The sequence below is a fragment of the Centrocercus urophasianus genome, unplaced genomic scaffold (assembly GCF_019232065.1).
Source record: "Centrocercus urophasianus isolate 14NV4802_14NV808 unplaced genomic scaffold, USGS_Curo_1.0 seq_21, whole genome shotgun sequence".
NCBI classification, from domain to species: domain Eukaryota; kingdom Metazoa; phylum Chordata; class Aves; order Galliformes; family Phasianidae; genus Centrocercus; species Centrocercus urophasianus.
Genome location: NW_024884767.1, coordinates 16,140,029 through 16,154,782, shown reverse-complemented (window position 1 = coordinate 16,154,782; position 14,754 = coordinate 16,140,029). Strand labels below are relative to the sequence as shown.

Below are 14,754 nucleotides of genomic sequence, written 5' to 3'. Positions count from 1 at the left end.
TTAAAGAACAATAGGCAATTTTTAAAAAGGAAGAGTTCAATCCATAGCTGCAATATAGCAAACCTCAATTTCTTTATTCTGTAAATTATTCCACACAATCCCACACTGAAAATACATATGGCAGCACGCAGGCACATTAATGAGTAATACACTGGAGAAAACCATTATTTTATATTAAATGCTTCTATATCAGTATTCCCATAAGTTTTTCAACATGTGAATTGCTTGAATATATACAGAAAAATCCTTTGGAAAATAATACATAATTTCTATTTATAATTTCCATTTATGTATTAACATGTAACTTTGGAAAGTTTATCTTGCAAGATCTAAGCTTTGAGAGTTCTCTTCTAGAAAAAACTATTAATGCATTGTAATGGCAAAGAAAGACAAGAAAATGCTACTTTAAAATCATGTTTACATTTCCTCAGTGATTTCTGTAGGAGTCAACATTCATTAGGACATTAAATATCACAGGTCATTGTTGTTCTATGGTATACAAGCTACAGGGAAGGTTGAGATTGGGTGTTAGGAAGAATTTCTTCACAGAGAGCATGAACTGGCTGTTCAGGGAAGTGGTGGAGGCCTGGGTGGTATTTAAGTAACATGTCAATGTAGTAATGAAAAACATGATTTAATGAAGGAACTCATCAGTTTAGGCTGTTGGTTGGACTTGGTGATCTTGAAGGTCTTTTCCAATATTCATGATTCTATGAGTCTACAGAAGTTGTATAGGTGAGAAGATAGCTCATTTGATTGCCTCATCACAACTGTGACAAATTTTCAATGAAACATGAAAATTATCGATTTCATGTAAGAAAAAAAATTAAGCAAGAAAAACAGTAAGAAAATTTAAATTCTTATAAAATAGTATATAAAAAAATAAACTTTTGATGAAGTTTATATGGAAGTATTATAAGCACAACTGTTGTATTTATAAATGCATTCTTGACAGTGCATCACTCCAAACACCAGTTCATAAAATACATTTTTAGTCCCATTAATATAAAATATGTCACTTGTTCCATTAGATCAGCTAAGGTGATGATTAGGTTAGCCTCTATGCAGAGATACCTTAAAAAGAGGATTTTAAAGCATAAATCATAAGAATTTCTTCTGATCTTGTTTCTTTGTTATCTGATCCTGATAAAGCATTTAGTTTTCAGAGTGATTCAGTCACAATAATCTATTCTGACTCTTCAATCAACCCTCCTACTGTACACAAAATTAAATTACTTCCTAATTTTGGAAAAAAAGAAAAAAAGAAAAAGAAAAAAAGGTCTTCCTGAATTTGTCATTAGTTTTTGCAAAATACATCTACACCCCCTAGGGCCCTTTTTATCTCCACTGCTACTACTAAATTATCTGTCTATCTGATTTTACTGTTCGTGCTGCCAATTTTAGATTTTAAAAGCAACCTCTTAATTCTTAAAGATTACAAAATACAATTACTTAATCATAGCCCTTCAGACGTATTTGTCCTCTGCCTTCTTCCTTTTAAAATCTAGAAGTGAAATTGACTGCTATTAATAAAATATAATGCCTGTGAAAGAGTACCTTAGTCACAGTTTCTTTATCATTACCACATATTTTCAGAAGACCTTTGAAAATTTTGTGAACCAAGTATTTAGAAAATACTGGCAATGCTTGCGCTCAAAATCAGATCTTTTTAGTTTACAGTAACACAGAAAAGAGTATTTGACACAGTCCATCCTGATCCAGAATAAAAACAGAGTCAACCATCAGATTCTTCACCCTTTAGTGCAGATTCTCTGCTGACAATTAGCAAACATGACAATTATTTTTCTTTTAGGATTCATGCCAAGAAAACAATGGTTTTTAACAACTACAAAGTACATAGAAAACATCTTTTGTTCCTGTAAAACATCATTTTGATAGAGACACTAGTCTTTGTTAACTGGCTCATAGTGACTCCTTCAAACAGTGTTGGCTTTAAGCATCAGTTTTTTTTTCAAATGGTTTGACTGTTTCAAACCCTGTTATTCGCTATATATTAGAGTCTGGACTTAATACTGTTCATTTCCTCTTAAATGGAAAAAAAAAAAAATTAAAAACCACCAATCTTTCACAATCTTTAGCTAGTCTCAACAGGCAGAAAAAATAAGCAAAAAAATGTAGCTTTGAGTATCTCACTTCTTATAATTGTTTTAAAGACACTAAAATCACCTAATATCTAAAGCAAAGAGGCAATGATATTTCTAGTTTGGAAATGAAAAGTGTTTAATAAAGCTTAAATATGGAATATACAAATTTCTTCATCAACCTGTAATAATCTTCATAAATTGTACGAAGTTCAGTTTTAATTTCCATCATCCCTTCTACGGATCATCTATATGTACATTAACTTACAGTACCAAAAGTGGCAATTTATATTATCAATAGCCTCTGCTCTGTGGAGGGTCACACAATACATAATTATTAGTAACTGATGCTTTTACAACATATGGAAAAATAAGAACAGTTTTATAGTTATTATTTTTATCTTTTTAATCTTTGTTAAACATGACAGGAAAGAAAAAGGGTAAAAGAACAAAATGATATTAACCTTTTCCAGAAAGCAAGGATCAAGTCATGATAATTCTGTTGTTATAATCCATCAAAATTATATCCTATGATTGTCACATCTATCTTTTGAAGTACATATGTACATTTTGTTGAATTAGACAAATCTAAGGTGGCATGTGTATGTGCATGCTTTTTAAGAGTACAAATTTTAAAAATACTCATTTTCTTAATGTTTGCAATACTGAATGTAATACCTAAACCCAAATAAGATTCCAGGTAAACAAAAAGTCTAATCTTAATACATCAGAATAATACTGGTAAAAAGAAGTAAAGTTACTACTTGAAACAGTAGCAAATGATGAAGTCATGGAAAAATAGACAAACGAAGCCCAGAAATGCTTGAAGACTAATCCGTGCCTGCCAGAGAGCTAACATGATGTTAACTGCTGTGTTCCAAGGCAGAGGAAAAAAGAAGCTTTTTCATTCTCTTAACTGAAGGGGACTGAACAGATTTTTTTTCAGTTCATTAAATCAGTTTTAACTGAAAAAAAAAAAAGACATAAAACAAACAAAAAAAAAAAAAAAAAAAAAAGATTAAGTAAGTAATTTACAGGGAAAGAGACATTTCTATTATATTTTTCCGCCAAATGTATTAAAATGCAAACATTCTTCCAGGAAGAAAAGCAATTTTTACACTCAAAATAAATTACTAGCAACGATCCAAGGGCTCATCAGCCAAGGGCTAGGAAAATAAGACTAAAATTTGAGCTTGGAAAGCATGCAAGTATGAATATACACGAGTTGACTAAAACACAAATCTCCTCTTTTTAAATCAGTGTTACTTAGAACCATATAAGACATGAAAATACGAAAACATGAAATACTTTAGAAAGGAATTCCTAACTCATTTAAGCTGAAATATTACCTAAGAAATTCTTATGATAAGTTTTTCCTCTATGCACTAAATATTTGATGAAGGCTGTTTTCTGATAGACTGATGTGCAATTCAGTTTTATTGCATTTGATTCTAAGAGTAAGAAATTAATATCACACTCTACGCAAAAGTGGAATAGCAGAAACTGATTTCACAGAAAAAAATGTCAAACAGTATTTCAGAGACCAAGCATATAACTAAAAACACACATATGTAACGCTAACTTAAATTAGAGCTACAAGACTGCAGACATTTGTAGACAACTAGAACTCACTCACTCCTTTAATTTTGAATGCATTGACACTGCAGCTCCCCAAAGTGCAACTTATATTCCCAGAATGAGAAAACTCTTAGTGTAATAATTTCTTGCTGTTTGAAAAACCAAGCAAATTTCAAGCAGTAAATAGTACTGATACAGTGCTGCTAAAATTCCAACAATTCATTTCAGGGACAAAACTTTCAATGTGGGTTAGAGAAACCATACAAACTTACACCAATTGCAAGTAAATGAATACCAGACCAAGCAGACTACATTCATGAACAAAATGTTACAGGCATAAAACTCTTCTGTAAACAAGTTTCTTCTGCAAAAACAACAAAACTGCATGACTGAGAAACTGACAAGTTTACTGATGACTTATAATGTAGGCCGATAATCTCGCTGGCTCCCACATATGCATCTGTACAATTGATTCACAAAGTCAAGGTTGCTGACATTCCTTTTAGGCAAGAGCCTAAAAACAGAAAAAAATACGATCAAGAAGAAAATGAATCACTCAGAAAGTACTGCTCTTTCTTAAGCCAACTGAGCCTTACATTTTTTGACTTGCTTGAGGTTAATGAATTAAACTATGAAACTTCCACTGAAAAGATTCAAAAGATTTTTGAATAATGGTAAAATAATTAACACACACAATGTTTTTTTTTGGTCTGTTTCTAAAAACACTGGAAAATCATGTTTGTGACAACTGAAAGGAGCTAATGAGAAAACATGACTAGTATATTTGTTATGTAAGTGGTCCTGGGAGACCTTGTTATAGCTCAAGATGTTCTCCATCCCTTATTAGAGTTGCCATACACTGGTTAAGAGATCACAACTTGAGGAAGTGATTTTAAATCACTGTACAAGTTTTTTTTAAAAACTTCTATAGACAAGAAAGGTAACACTGGAGACATTAACACACTCCCTTGGTATGATTCAAAATGAACATCAGATTGTTTACATGGCTTCTTTGCATTTGATTGGCATAATTTCTCTCTAAGCAGAAAAGTGAACACTTCACTACTTTTCAAAGCATAACCACAACTGGGAACCAAAGAGATCCAGAAAAGAACGAGAACTCTTAAATATGTAACAGAAAAACAGAAATCTTTCACAAAGAAATAGACAGGCTGCTGGCCACCTGGTCTTAGTTTGACATTTTCTTTTATTTATCAACTTATTTACATCATGAACTATAGTTCAAAATGTATGCTTTCTAATACTTTACAACAGTGAAAGGTGTGATTTCACTTGTCTTTACTTCTTACACTGGCACAAAATTTTTACAACCATGTGAATGTTTCAATTACACCCAAAATATGTATTTTTAAAGTACTTTGAGAACATTGAGAACTGCATCTATAAGAAACTAATCACAGAGCCAACAAAACTGACTAAGACTTTCAATCATAAGTACAAACTGAATTTTAAAAGCACTTTTCATTTGAATCCAATACGCAAAGTGTCACTAGTTACACAAGTTAACAGTAATTATCTCAGGGCAGTCATTAAGTTCTGATTAGCAAACCCATATTCTTTAGAAAATCAATGTAATTTAAAAATTGATTTACCAAACAGTTTTGCTACTTGGAGCTCAGGAGAACAGATAAGCTTTTTTTTTTTTTTTCCACACTGAAACTCATAAACTACAGAGGTAAGGGCAGACAGGTCCCACAGCGTCTGATTGCGCTCTATGCTACTCAGATGCAGGCAAGCTCCAATCAGAATTACACAGATAAAGTAATCAGCACTATGCTCCAGCTATTATGCTGTGCTCCAGCTATTATACCCTGTCTTTCACCAATAAATATCTATTTTCAAATATTTATTAGAAGTCTTATCTAAAATTACATGCCTTTATAATTCCTGTTACCCTGACTGTATGTAAAGCCAGCAAGCAATTAAGCCAAGAAAGGAGAGATTTAACAAATTATTTAATTCCGCTATCTGGCATTTACATGTAGTAGCATTTCAGGTGGCCTTTAGTTCCTTTCTGACTAGAATAAACTAGATATCATAATGGACTTAACTGAAATAAACAACTATGAAAAATGATTTTATTCTAAATCCCTCATGAATCTGATATCCCACAGGTAATCACGCAACGGTCTATAGGAGATAATTAAATGGCATCTTTTTTTTTTTTTTTTCTGAAAAATATTAAAATATTTTGGAATTCAGATATCAGATGAAAAGACCCAGTTAATACAGAATTTCAAATAGTTTCTTAAATCCATTCTGACATCTTGCCAACTGTTATAAACCAGAACTGTTAACTACAGGTAAGTCAATGCACATTTCTTAGCAAGGTTTGTGTTACAAAAATAATGACTTCCTTTTTCAAACATTTAAATTTTGTCTTTCAGCTAAAAACTGGTAAATACTTGGATTACATGTACATTATAGCTGGACTACTGTACTGTATTTGTGTAAATATGTGAAAATGAATTGGTTACATATATACAGCTTTTTCCCCACAGCTACTGCCCTAACAGCAGTGCAAAGGTAACTATCTATTCACAAAGACAAAAACATACAGATTTAGTAAATCTGCACAGAAGCTATAAAAAGTACCAGGTCATGAAAACTGCAGCTTTTATTTCTATGCATATAAGCAAAACCTTGTGAACTCACACAAACTGCTTGATCTTTCACTGTTTCCTTTTTATTTACTTAAGTGCAATTGAAGTGTACCTATGAGATGTGCTGAGATTCAGATGCTGAATGTGTGTCTTGGCCAGATATTTAGTTCAGTGACCAGTAACTGATGATGCACATGGCAGCTCAGAAACAGGCCACCACACTGCTGCAATTTCAGAGGAGCACAAACAAGAGGAGACGTTCCAGAAAAAGGATGTGTAAATTATTACCATAATTCCTTTGGTACAAATCATACAGGGCCAACAATTGTAGCATTTCTTGCATGGAAAAACAAGCCTTTGAGCAAGGGTGGCCTTACATCTTCATGACCTGTTAAAGGTTACATTTACTTACTTCAAGCCTCAGATGGCCCTAGTCCTTGTGACATCTCATTAAGATACAGCTTATAGAATCAAAATATTCATAATCAGTTTCCTCAAAGAAAGCTTCCAAATTTAACAGTAAAAATGTGACATGGGAACTCCATTTCCCAGAAATGTTCTTTATGCTAGTTTTCAATTCCTAGAATTCTATTCCTAGAATCAGTAGTACTGCTAAGAGTTAAATTTATATGAGATGAGCAAGTTTTACAGGGAGAGGTAATCTCTTTCATTAGACAGCATTAAAAGTAAAATCTTTTACAACATATGAAGAAGATGTCTGGAAAAATTCTCCTATCATATCTGATTTTTCTTCTCCATCCTGAATGACATTCAAGTTTGTACAGATTTCTTGCTTCTACAAAACGATGTTAGAACAGATGGAGAACCAAGATAACAAAATGGGAAAATACATGTAAGTAAATCCAGTTATTGTCATAATTCACCTACATTTGGAAGTGATCTGAGGTCCGATCTCTCCATATTTTACGAATTAAAGCAAGTCAGTAGACCCATTGCATTAATTTAATGCCCTAGATGTTACTAAAACTAACGAAAGAAAAAAAATCAAGCTCAAAACATTTTTGAACACACACTCTAAAGGAGACATTAAATAATGTAAGCAATAACTGAACTCTAAACTCAGGCTAACTAAGGTCCATTGGGTAAACCTCACAGCAGAGCTTGTGCATGAAATTAGGTCTATTACATACATTGTGCACTACCAGAAATTTTCCAATGTACAGTTTTTAGCTGAGACAAAAAACTCCATGTCTTCTAAAATCCTAAAAACTGTGACTTGCAATGAAATACTACATACATCTTGATAAAAACGCCAAAGTCCTTAAAAACTTTACTTTAACCTAGAGAGAAGGCACTGAGATTGCAGTGCAATGACTTTTACTGAAAAAAAAAAAAAAAAAAAAGTAATGCTTGAAGGCAAATTCCAGAACTTCTTCATTAAATGATTATGCATTCCTTTCCACAGAGCTGCGTGGCTAGCATTTCTATTACTGGCACACTGCTTGGAGAAAGTGGAAAAAAAAAGCTTGAGTACTTTCTATGTTTAGTATTAAGCAAAATATCCTTCTTTCAGCTCAGGTAAGACACTAGCAGTCACATTTATTTGAAACTTAGAGAACACTATTTCTTTCCACATGTTAAAATCTTAATAGATTGTCAATTCCAAGTATGGATTTTTAGTATCATCTAATAATGTATGATCTTCACGTAATAGTATTCATGGAGTAACTCCTAATGCAATCTTACTGGAAAATGATCTGGTTAGACAGGGCATTTGAGTATGCTGTGCCCTTTTGACTAGTGACAAGACACGGCAAATTTCAGTACTTGGATAATTTCTAACTGAGTAACTGCAAGCACAGTGAAACAAAGAAGACAAACGTTTGTATTCCTGATTTAAAGCATCACAACAAATATTTTCAGTTTCACCTGTCTTAGGGTCTCCTGAGTCTTGTTGAAATGGTTCTAATTTTGTTAGGTTACTGAGCATGCTCATATATTTGGTGTATCACTGCACTGTTTGTATTTGTTATATAAGAAATATACTCTAAGTGTTATTTGCATGTATTTGCATCTGCAGACAGCGTCTCATTGACTATCCAAAACATGAAGTTAAAATGTAATGAACTGCCACCTGAAACAAGGTTAAAAAAACAACCTTAAGAACAACTGGAATTCTGTGGATTTGATAAATTTGTCCTCCTAATCTACTTGAGCAGTTAAATTATTATCTTCTAGCTACATTTCTCTGTGCATTCATCTAAATATCCTAAATTTTGTCAAAGTTTAGATGATTTTCCAGAAAGCCTCAGCTAACTTTATACTGAAACAGAAAAGAAAAAGTTATCTAATTCCGTAATATCATCTTTGCTTTGACACTGATCATTAGATTCAGCTACAGTACAAGCAGAAAAAGCTTAAAATGATTTCTTAAATTGATCCAAGTGGACCCACAAGGGTGCAACTGTCAAAATCATTTGAAATTGCACAGTCAATTAAAATATAACATTAGAAAAAGCCAACTGAATTTCTGTGGGTTGTATTTTTGCTTCTCCAGAGAACTCCAACAAGAATTATGTATTCACAAATCACTATATGTAAATATAACTCCACAGAATGCTTAATAAACCACTATTAACAAAATATTTTTAAAAAATATGAAATTACTTAACTGCAGACGTGTCTTTCCATACTTTCCTCCAATAATATATTTAAATTAGGGCTAATACAAGCCACATTAATTTCATTCACAACTTTAAATATATCTTTTCATTCTGAATATCTTGCATTAAAGTAATAAATGTTGCTAGTGGTTGAAGCCTTCCAAGGAAAGCACAATGTTACTGCATTAGTCTTAGCTCCAAACTTTGTCAGTCACTTAAACCAGGTCAAACTGAGTTGGAATTGCCAATATCTGTGTAAGTCATTTCTTTGTAAAAGTAATACAGGCACATTTCTTCACTCACCAGGGAAGATGGGGGAGAAAGCAAAGCAGTTAGTGTATGCACTTGATAGGAACAGTGGGAAGCAGGAAAATATTACATATTTTCCATATGTGCAACTCTGAGAAATCACAGAAGGCAAAAGTTAGCTTTCCACATCCATTTCCAGGCAGCTAAGTAACCCAGACAGCAGAAGCATGCTGATGGTCAGCTGGTGAAAGCAATATGCCCACTATTCACAACATTCTGGCTTATTAAGAAATTAATTCGAAGCACAAACTGTTTGCCAAAATAATTCTGACATAAACCATGTTCAGAATTTCTGTGGCTGCCACTGCTTTTATTTTACATTATTTGAAAACATGCAAGAAGAAACCTCTTCAATAACAAGCACACAGTGCTTCAAGTGTAAATACAGTTAGAGGACATCATGCTTTCTGTAGCGCGCACTGTGTACTAAGATATTCATAAGCTAGGCTGATAAACATAATTGGAAAAGATTGCATTCTCACTCTCTTTGTTCTGATTCAATTACTGATGTACGAGGTTCACATGGAAGCCTCAAGTAAATCACAGGTTATTGGCAGAACACATCAAGGAGTATGTTACTCATTGCTAGACATAGTATAGCAGCATATTACATATTCAGATTATTATATAGATAAACAGCTCCTTGATATTCTTAGAAGCCTACATGTTCCTATAACAAACACAGGTAAACATGAGTTTCTACTTGTCACTCGATCTGTAAGTTCACAGGAGGCCTGAAAACTTGTTTTTGGAGTGAACAACTGTAGTCCCATCAAACAGCGAACGCAAAAAGAACAGGCAATGTCCTCACATTGGCTTGAAAAATGTGCTAATATATTATGCTCGAATTTCAATTTCCAGATGACACTTGCTAAATTCAACATCAAGTACGTAGAGTAAGTCTGGTTTAGAGAGAATGATCCTTTGCTAGAAAGCAAAATTACATTTTTCCATAAATCATGAATGAAAAATATTTTGTCATGGCAAGTAATTTTGAATGTGTAACTCCAAACAGAGTGATGTGGCCAGAAACAGTATGAGGTGTTCAAACTTGCTTGATGTCAAGCTTAACTACCCCTGCCACTTCAAAGTCGGAACAAGATCTTCAAATATTTCCATTAGTAATTAGTGTCACATGTACTTATGAAGATGCATTTAAGTTAATGTTATACTGTTGGGCACACCAGGAACCATACAGGCTCTAGCTATTGCTTGGGACTGTGAACAAAATTTATTAGCATTATTTAACTGATCAAAAATAAGATTTCACTTTTTCTTAAAACCAAACCAAAACCAATCAAATCAGCTAACAAATCGTGCTAAAAAAGCAGTCGCTTTTCATATTCACGTAGCCAGCTGTTACATAATGGTACTTATGAATTCTGAAGTCAGGCAATTCCATTCATATGAGGAATCCTAATGCCTTTTTTGATTTAAGTGACTTCAGGCTTAATTCTAGATTTAGAATTAATCCATTACTATGTGGAATCCTAATGCCTTTTTTGATTTAAATGACCTTGAGTTTAATTCTAGACTTAGAAGACAGCGCTCATTACTTCCTTCTTGTAGCTGTATGAATTCTTCTTTAAGTAAGTGGCAACACTTTTTGTTTGGCATCTCTGCTAGTTTTGAGAAAATAAGGACAGTAGCTCTGCTTCTTTCTCTTGTAAAAACAAAGAGGTTTACTAAAACAGTAAGTAGATCCCAAATGTCTTATGCTCACATGATCTTTTTCTTTTATTGATTTTAATACGATTGCCCCCACTAGTCTGACTTGTGTAGCTACGGCAGAATTAACTGAACTCTAAAACTGGAAGGCCTCAGAAGAGGGTTTTTTTTTTGTAATTTTGATGAAGTGTGAATACTTCCAAGCTGTCACCGCCCTCTAATGAATAAAACTGAGTAAAATTCACCTACCCTGTGACAGGGGTTAGGACGCTGATGAAACTTAAGCTAGACAAATTAAATAATTTTTCCATGATAAGTGGAACAAGCAGGTGAAGTACTTAAAGACCAAGAAGAGTACAGGTTCCATGTCAAGTAATATCATATCTCTTAGTAAGACAGTAAATTTCTATTAGAGACCCAGACTAACAAGAGTCTGTAACTCATGCTCTGTAACTCATGGAGAAAACCATGTTTTTGCAGGTTCCATTGTAACACATGTTTAAACAAGGTGGTGACCAACTGACAGAAAAAGTATGTGTCTCTGAACCTTCTAATAAGCTGTAATTCAGCAATCACTGCTAGATGTATTTTACTCCTGTCTTCTTTAAAATACTTTCTGATGTATTCATTTCTCCTATATACATTTCTTAGATATCTGAATCTTCGAAGCTACAATTCTCTAAAACTTCCAGAACTGCAGATTGTACAGAATGTGACCATTTTCTAATGCACTTTTCTAGATTCCTGATTACAACTTGTATTTTTATTTAAAAAATATATTACCAATGCATCTTAGCTGACAAAAAAATCTCTCCCAATATGTGACACAGCTACATGCTCAAAGATATACTCAAGTTAAGAACCCTGTAAGGAAAAAGAAGGAAAAGATTGCTGAATTATATTTTACTTGAATGACAGATGAGGGCTACCTTGCTTTTTGTTTTAGGTATTTTTGCAAACATTCCAGAGTAAATTACTATCAAAGCTAACTTAATACTTCTGAGCTGTGTATTTAAAAGGAGTACTACAAAATTTGCCATTTAAGTAAGTAATTATCAAACATCAATTTAGAAATGTGAGGATTATGACATAATTTCACCCCTTACAATTAGCCCTTAAAAAGCACTGCAACCCTGTATGTGTTAAACATATGCATAAAGTTAATGGAAATCACTAGAATGATGTTATTTTTCTCCTAATGATAAAACCCACTGGTATGAATATAAACTTTATCGTGTCAGGGATGAATAAGGTCACAGTCACATTCTTACTGCTATAAAATCTAAGAGCTACAACTATTTTACAATTTGACAAGAAATGATTTCTGGAGAACTCCTTTTAGTGTTGATCAGAAATAATTCATTTCAAAAGTATACTCCTTCCAGTCACTTTGACTCTGACATTCTATAGAGTTTTATAATTATCGAAGACAGTGTGAATCTTCTATCCATAGATTTCCTTGATTCCAAATCCAGACAATTGGCAAATATCAGTAGATACTGTCTTAAAAAGGGTAGCACCACTTTTAAAATGAATTTTAATCAATCACATTTTGGATGTAAACAACTGCTACTTATGGTTTTCTATGAAATAGATGAACTGTTTTTACTGTAATATGCTCTTACAATTTTACATCCCTATTCAAGAAGCTGAAGTCTCAGTAATCATACACAAGTGAGAGAGATATCTAAATGGAATCCAGGTACCTCCTCAGCTAAATCTGAACATGAAGAGCACTCTGCCCTTTAATTACATTACCAGTGCTGGAATAAAGGAACAGCTGTAATTCTTGCCAATCGGTTGGCATCAGCATAAGTACCATCAACTGCTGATTCATTATCCTGAACCATTTTCACTCTCCTTCAATATAAGGAATTATTAAACTGAAGTTTGCTCCTGAACGGAATACTACAGCAATTTAAGAAATCTCAAATCTTGGTTTCTTGTATCTTTCTCTTGTAGGTGTCTATAAACAATGAAATTCTCTCTCAGTCAGTTTGTTTTTGCCAGTGGCAATCTGGTGATTTCTAAAATGTCTCCGTTTGTAAGCATGGCTTTGTCTCTATGAGAAATGCTTGGACACTGGAAAACTTTGCCTTCACTGCCACCCTCTGGGCTCCAAAATAAGACTAGGAACTGTGGCACAAGTACTGCAAGATGCTTTTGACACAGAGCATCTTGTACACCCTTATTAACACTAGAAGTATCTGGTTATATAACATCTGTTTCCCCCAGAAAGATCTCAACCAAAATAGTTTTACATGTTATCAGCCAGATAGCAGTAGAAGTTTAAAACAAAAAAACACAATTATTTTAATCCCAAAAATGAAAATGAACCTATGCTACCACATAAAGTTTTTTAACTAATTTGTGACTGCAGACTGGGACACTTCCTGTTGCTAAGAGGCTGTCACTGATATTCCTGCTTCAGTTCAAAGTATCAAAAACTCACAGATGAGCTGAACTACTTCATTTCTACATTTCTATTATAAATACTACATTTTTATTGTATCTAGTAATCTGGTTTAAACGACACAGGTCTCATACTAAATGTCTTTTTGTAATACTTTCTGTCAAAATGCTCAGAAGCTTAACCTGTGTTTTTTTAAATAAAAAAAAAAAAAAAAGAAGCAGCAGCAGAAGCAACAGTAAATGGGCTCTTGGTCTATTATAGAGGAATAGGTCCTGATGAGTGCAACAACACTGTGTTCATTGCTTCTGTTGTTTTACATGATGCATTCTGTAGAACATTTCCTGAGAACGATGAATCTATTAAATCAGGGGTGGCTATACTTTCAAATGCCTAGAATAGGCTGGTAGCTACATTGAGAAGTCAGAATGAGAAAACAGTTACTCTCTCTTCACTTTCTTAACAGTCTCCCTCCAGTGTCCACTTTTCAGACTTTTTCAAACATTTTCAGACTTACACTCAACGTTACTCACTATTGTTCTTACCCAGAATAACACAGCTTAACATCTGTGACAAGTTAATGGGTTCAAGTCAGATTTGAGAGTTATGAGGGGTGACAACAGTGACATTTCTCAAATACAATGAAAGAATTTTCAGATTAAGTTTGTAGAATGGGAGGATTTCATTTACTACATGGTTTGAAAAACTTTAACCTGGAAGGTCTGTAGGAAGAAAAGTGATAAGAGAAGAATTTATTCCTACATTCCCTCAAAGGAAATTCTCGGAAAATAGGTGACGTTCATTGCATTTGCTGCTACTGCAACAAACTAAAAATTAAAGCTTTTGAGAAAATTCTCGAATTCTTTAAGTCAAGAAAAAAGAAAAGGTTTGTGCAAATATCCCTGACCTTTAAAGTCAGTTTTTTTCCCCCCGTACTTGTACAAAACACAGGATGAAAAAAAGGAAGAAAAAGAATATACTCCCTAGGTTAATATATAGCACTCTTCTAAATTTTGTTTATGTCTCACATAAAATAACTCAAATACGACCTCAGTGATTTGTGTAAAACAGCAGAAGTTCAGTCATTCAAATAGTTCTTCATAGGCCTCTCTACCCATCAAGATCAAGTAAGACAGAAGAGGCTACTAATCTTTAAAAGCACTCAACTAAGGGTCAAAGTCACACAGAGGTTGTTGTTAAACTGTTCTCAAGGATTCTCAAATATTTCAACAGTGGTTTTTGAAGACAGTAACAGTGATGTAATTAAGAACTTATTATCATACTTGGTAATCCTCTGTAAACTTACAGTCAAGAGCCAGCATCTGAAAGAAATAAAATCAGCAGACGAAAAAACGTGATTTGACTTTCTCATTCACAGAAAAGGAAAAGGAGTGGGAGGAAAGGATATAACCCATGAAGAGCTTCCAAAACTGCAGAGG

General features: G+C 33.5%; 1 protein-coding gene across 1 annotated transcript in view; it reads right to left on the bottom strand.

The window, feature by feature from the left end:
• FBXL17 (F-box and leucine rich repeat protein 17) overlaps window positions 1-14,754 on the bottom strand; it is a 264,239-nt gene that overhangs the window by 91,494 nt on the left and 157,991 nt on the right. The window lies entirely within an intron of this gene.